Below are 7096 nucleotides of genomic sequence, written 5' to 3'. Positions count from 1 at the left end.
GAAAGAAGTAGCACAGAGATTCCTCCATAAAGAATTTCGTGGTCTTAGAGAAGGGTATCATTCCAACATCTGACAAAAAGTTTACACCAAAGATCTGCTAAGCCTGGTTGAAATCGTGTAATTAAAAAAAAGGCTGAAAAAAATGTAGACATTCTATTAGAGCAAGGATCAGCTAACTGCGGGCTCATAGGCCAGCTTTGGCTTGCCTGAAGGTTATATCTGACCTACTGCAAATTAATATATATATATATATATATATATAATAAAACTGCATTATTATTGAAATAAGATTGACTTGGTGAGAGTTGCAACGGATTGGCATTGAAGAGGACTGCTTAGTTAGAGACTGTGCAGTTAGCAAGATGATACTCGAAGAACAGGCATAATAGTAAATACTACACATAATTTTATTTCTGGATAATGCACATTATCACTGTGGGTGCATCCCTCCCAATTTTGTACAGACTGCATCTTCCTAAAGGATGAAAATTAGAAAAGTAAACTCTGCATGGATAACAGCAAGGCGACACAAGGGAAGACAGAAGAGAGTTGTAATGCAATTAAGCTTTTATACCGCATTCCATTTCAGATCACTTAGCAGTTTAATGTACAGGTGTTGAGTTCAGACTCAAGTGCGCAATTCAGGTTAGATGACGGATCTTTTTTGTTTAGTTAGAAAATTTATTGCTCTGTTATTTTTAGAATGAAGACAGAAGTTAAAGTGCTATTAATTTATTTTTTGAAAGATAGATATTTTATATTTTACATATAAATATATTTGCCATATGAATAACTTAAATGTCAAGATGCAAAGAAGAAATCCATTTATTGCAGATATCTGGGCTGAGCGGTTTTAAACTAAATTTTAATCTGTTTGCTATCTAGAATGATTTATCATATTTTGCAAGGTTAAATTTCAAAGCCTCAGTAAATGAAGACAGATTAAGAGATAAAAGATGACCTTAGAAAACAGCATTTGAGTTTGAATGCAGATTTCAAGATTTCAGTGCCATTCAAACAGAATTGGATATTTTTACCATGCCTTTCAATGTAAATTGTGAAGTAGTGATGTCGGATTTGCAGCTTGAATTAACTGAGTTACGATATAACAATCATCTCAAGCAGTTGTTTCTTAATGTTCCAAAATTAGTATTTAAGTTTTAGAATAAGTTATATTAACCGTCTTTTGATTTGTACACTAATATCAAATCGTTCCAGCAGAAAATAGTACTGTTTCAATCACAATTGCATCCGAACCGCCCAGTCGGTATGGTGATCAGGGAAGCTGACTGCGATGCCGAAGGGCCTGGGTTCGAATTTCGGAGAAGGCATGGTTGTAACTGTCCGTGCCTTCATAGGAAAAGGCAATGGTGGCCCACCTATTAGGTGCCTCCATAATAAAGAGACCACCACATCCGGTCTTGTATAGATTAACGGACTGGGTTGCATTTGTAATTGTCCACAATCTGCCATTGGAAAAAAACACAATTGCATAAAAAATGTTTCACACATTTTAAAACATGTGCAATATTCAGCCACAGCCTGAGACTGAATTTCCCGTTGATTTTGCAATCGAAGCTTTGAGTGCTTTGAAGATAAATTTTAATACTCGTTTTTCAAACTTTGATGTTATTGCAAATGAAATTAAGATTTTTCAAAATCGTTTTGATATTGACATCGGAACCGTAGCTCCAGAACTTCAACTGGAAATTATTTATTTACATTGCAGTGACATACTAATTAAGACCAAATATCAAAACTCATCTTTGTTGGAATATTATAAGAGTTTTTCCATTGGTACAATTTTTTGCATAAGTTTGCTCGTGGGCTGTCTTTTGTTTTTTTGTACTACTTATTTGTATGAGAAAACATTCTCCAAAATAAAGTTTGCAGATCTAAGTTAACCGATGAGTATCTTAAATCTCTTTTAATAATTGGTACAAGTAAAATGGGTCCACAAATACAAACTTCAGTGGAAAATCATAATTACATAAATCTCATTAGTATTTTTACAAGTGAACACTTGTCATTAACCTTTACCTATCAAATAAATGAGTTATCATTATTCTGTGTTTTTTTTATCCAACTTATCACAGCAACAATAACAATTAGCCATTAGCTATCGCAGGGCTGATTGATGACACTGGCGGGCCAGTTTTGGCCTGTGGGCCGTAGTTTGGAGATCTCTGTTCTAAGAAATATATCTAACGAAAAACATAAGAGCAATGTAAATTGTATTAAGAAAAATTCAAATTTTCTGTAGAAAGAAAACGTGAAAAAGTCGTTAATGCAGAATGTATATTTTTTGCCTTTTTCTTAAAGCACAATCTGCTACCAAATGCCTCCCACAGGCTACAGTTTTATTTAGAAAAATATTTCCTATTAACAAAATTGTTTAGAAATACTCATGTAAAGACAAAATTGAATGCAATGTTAAAAAAAATTGAGTATTAAAAAAATTCTTCAGTTTTGGATTGTATTTAAAACAGCTCCTTTCGGCCTTTTTTTTTTCAGATACAAACAATAATATTGATACAAAACTGTGTCCAGTTATTGTTACTTTTTTTTTTTTTTTTTTTAACCCTGCAGCTTTGGAAGTTGAATGTAGTTTTACTTTGTGCTTGAAAGGAGATTCAACAGGTTTTAATATAGCACAACTGATTTTAAAAACATTGAAGGAAAATTAAATTCCTCTAAATAATTATTTAGCTCTTGGTACAGATAATTTACCTGCAATGGTAGGCATGAAGACCGACATTGCAGGCATCTTGAAAAAAGGTAACTAAGATTTGCAAATTATATTGTAAATACTCATTTTTTTTTAAATTAGCAGCTATGGAAGATGCAGCTTATTTACCAATATTAGATGAATTCATTGTTGATGTTTATTATTGCCTTGAAAATAATTCTAAAAGGAAAAAAAAAATCAAACCAGTAGAATGAGTTTCACAGCTGCTATCTATCCTGAACACTGTGTCAAAAGAAACATTTTCGGGATATCTAATTGATTGACTTATGTGAAAACCAGTTCTTTAAGGAAAACTCTCTCTCACAGACATAGCTTCAAGTAAGTTATTTTCATATCAATTTCAAAATATCCCATATGATACTTCTTTCGTAAAGAAAATAAAATCTGTTACAGATGTTAAGAATTATACAAAAATGTATAAAACTACTGTTTTTCGATAAAATGTTTCAAATAATAATTTTTTTAAACATATGAGTATAGCTGCTAAACTTTAAAATATGAAAACCAAGGAAGTTTCACAATTTCAAAAGAACTCCAAATGTAAGTTCACTTTACAAGGCATGATTCAGGTTACTGTATTGTTTGTAATATGATATAAAATCTATTATTTAATTAGGCATGATTCAGGTTACTGAATTGTTTGTAATATGATATAAAATCTATTATTATTTAAATAGATATTCCAACTTTTATGTTCTTTAGATAATTTCATTTCGTAAGTTTTAAACTTTTATATTGAGAAAATCTTGAGCACACAAAAAAACGCTTTTATTTAAGTACTTTTAAATATGATAAAAATAAAATTATTATTATATGTAATATCAAGTGGGATAAACTTAGTATGCACCATACATTTGCATAACACAAAATACAAGGGTTGGAACTTTAATAGTGGCAACACGACTGAAAAAATGCTCCGCAACAAAACAAAAGAATATCGCGTATACCACACGTAAACTACGTACTTACCTTACCTCTCGGCAAAAAGATTCATCCTGCCTATGTCACGTGCATGCAGAGTGACGCGAAGAACGGATCCTTGTATTAGCTCGCGGTCTAAAGTAAGTGTTGTCAGAATGTTTTCAAAACAAGAACAACGATGTTGGATAAAAATTGAATGTGCCAGAGGTTGTACAGCACGACAGTGTTCATCAAGGGCTTCAAGAGGCTTGCGGGGAATCTGCATTGCCTTACAGAACCGTAGCAACATGGGTGAAAGCATTCAATGAAGAACGCCAAAACGTGGCAGACATGCTGCAGCCAGGTCGTCCAAGTTTCGGCGATGCAGACGTGCAAGCTGTTGCCGCACTAATGGACAGTGATCGCCGCCAAATGATTCGTCAGCTGGCCGAACAAACAGGATTAGCGCATATGACTGTGCTGCACATTCTGAAGGAACGCCTGTCCATAAGAAAAATTGCTTCACGATGGGTTCCACATCAATTGACGGAAATGCAGAAATGGCTACGATACGATGCTGCCCGAACCCACCTGGAGCGCGAAGATGCTTTTTTACCCGTACCTGGATGAGACCTGGGCCCGATCGTACCAGCCAGAACTGAAACGCCAATCAAACGAATGGCGTCATCACGGGTCACCACGACGTTTGAAATTTTGTCAGAACCCCAGCAATGTGAAAGTTACGGTGATTCTTGTATACGACTGTGATGGTGTCATCCTAACGCATACTGTTCCCCAACATCAAACCGTCACTGTGCAGTATTACTGCTCATTTTTGGAGCACAATCTCCGACCAGCTTTGAGAAAAAAATGGCAACACTTTCTGCAGAATGTTTCTCTCATTTTGCATGACAATGCTCGGCCGCATGCAGCGCAAGCTGTGACTGATTTGTTCAAGCGATGGGGCTGGGAAGTGCTTTACCATCCACCATACTCCCCAGATCTAAACCCTTGTGACTATGACTTAATTCCTAAGATGAAGGAACCACTTCGTGGCACTCGCTTCCAAACTGTTCCTGAGATTCTTGCGGCAGTAGACCGGTCCATTCAAACTATCAACAAAACAGGCGCTGCTACAGGTATTCTGCGACTTCCACATCATTGGAAATGGGTTGTACACAATGCTGGCGATTATATTGAAGGACTGTAAAACATAGTGACATGAATCACTTTTGTATTCCTTGTAAATAAATAGTTACCACTATTAAAGTTCCAACCCTCGTACAAATCCCTACTGATTAACATTTGGTTGAATCCCCATATAAAATTCCTATAATAGATTGACACAATTGAGATCACATAAAATTTAGTGAGAAACATTATGCTGTATATCACTAGGAGCGGAGGAATGGAATTCGTGCAACTGGGAAAGTCACATAAATTAAATAAATTTTATTTCTGGAAAACATTAAAAACTAGGGTTATGTAATTCAAAACAAGGAGAGTAGCAGCTATGTATGAGTATTTTTATACTAACTGCATTTAAAATTTAGTGACTACACGTTCAGAAATTACTTAGATAGTATTTATAGTTTATTTAAAGATAAATCCTTCAGCATGTTGAGTATCAATTTTTGTCACTGAAAAAAATTGTTCTAAGTTCTTTTAAAAAATCTGATTTTTGATTTTTAAAACAAAAAGTAAATACATATTTGGGTAGAAAAAGAAACATTGGGATATTTTAACACTGAATTGGTACTGAACACTGAAGCTGTAAAAATCTGAATAGGAAGTATATTTTAAATCTTAAATAGAATGTGCAGTAATTTTGTTATTGTTAACCTTTTTCAACAAACAAACAAAAGTTTCAATTATCCAATTATGTTTGGTGCATGTAAGAGATTAAAGATCCATGGATGTTATAATGTTGCTTGCATAGTATTTTTGGACACCTCTTGGGCTCGGTGGTAGTTAAAAATGGAGATTCTCAGAACACTTTTCTTAAGATGTCAGCGTAAATTCATTTAGGTTGTGGTGTGAATATATTAAATGGTACCGAAGCCTTTGTCTAACATACAAAATTTGATTTTCTATAAAGAGATTATTTGTAATACTGATTAAAATATATCTCCATTCATACATGATAAATCAATTCGTAGTTTTTGCATAATTATTTAATTAGAAGGACTGCATATATAACTCTTTAACTATACAAGTATGCTTCACACACAAAAATTAAATATATGTTTCCTTTTTCAATACAAAATATTTATTTTTATTAAGATGTGCCTGCTGCCTTATATGTAAAAATAATTTTAAAAATGGAGGGGGGAAATAATTAATCTTACAAAATATAAATAAAATATTTCATTCAAGTACTTTATAGCATTTAAAAAACAGTATAAAAAAAATTAAAAGATTAAAAAAATATCACTATTTGTTGGAAACAACATTGACAAGCATACTACGGAGTGTAAAAATAAAAAAGTACTCCATATAATTAAATAAAAATAAATATAGTACAAAGTCCAAATTCCGGACTCAACGAGACTTTGATGATTCTGGATTTGGAATTTTTCCGGATGTTAGATCATCAGTTTAAATCTAGTAAGATAGTGCAGAGAAATTATAAAATTAAAAATACGAAATTTTATGACCTTAAGGAAATCAGAATTTACAAAAGAAAAGCTCAGTATTTATTTGTTTGCTTTGTAAACATTTCATTCTATGTAAGTTGTTTAATTTGCTGTGTTTTTTGTGCTAACATTTTCTCTTTAATTCTATAGATAGGCATAATTTCTTGTTCAGTTACAAAGTCCTGTAACTGCCGGTTTGAGAATTCTCACTAAATTATTTCGTTTTCATTATCCTTTCTGTCATCATAGAGATATTTTAAACCATACTGCAGATTTCACTATCCATTAGTTGACTGATGATTGAGGCATTCTCATCGCAATTAAAAACTATTTTATCTATTTATTACCATATTTCTCGATTAAAAAAAATCCATTAATTGGAAAATTTCACTTTTTATTTGGGAAATGAACACCTTCAAATTCGTGATTGTTATCATAAAGCGTAGCTTGCATCTTATTAGCGATGTACCATGAGATGACGACTGAAGACATCTTCCGCTAAATTTTCGAAATGCTGAGTCCAAAAAAAAAAAAATAAATAAATAAATAAATAAATTCCCACATATACTTAAGGCTTATCCAGTGGTGGCACTAGACATTTTGCAGCCCATGCAGTCTCTGCTGATACGAAATTCTGCTGCCAAGTGCCTCCTTAAATTCTAAAAATTCTGCCTCCCCTACATTTTTTGTCCTACTACCTGCCCTAAATTCTAAAGATTTTCTGACACCTTGAGTTTTTTTTGCTTAATGGTTCTCTAAATTCTAAAAATTGTGCCCCTCCTAAATTCTGCTGTTGGATGTGGCTGCACCA

Source organism: Stegodyphus dumicola, chromosome 5, assembly GCF_044657685.1.
Source record: "Stegodyphus dumicola isolate Sdum_Otavi_A_Nest chromosome 5, ASM4465768v1".
In the NCBI taxonomy this organism is placed as follows: domain Eukaryota; kingdom Metazoa; phylum Arthropoda; class Arachnida; order Araneae; family Eresidae; genus Stegodyphus; species Stegodyphus dumicola.
Note: the sequence above shows the minus strand (reverse complement) of the source record.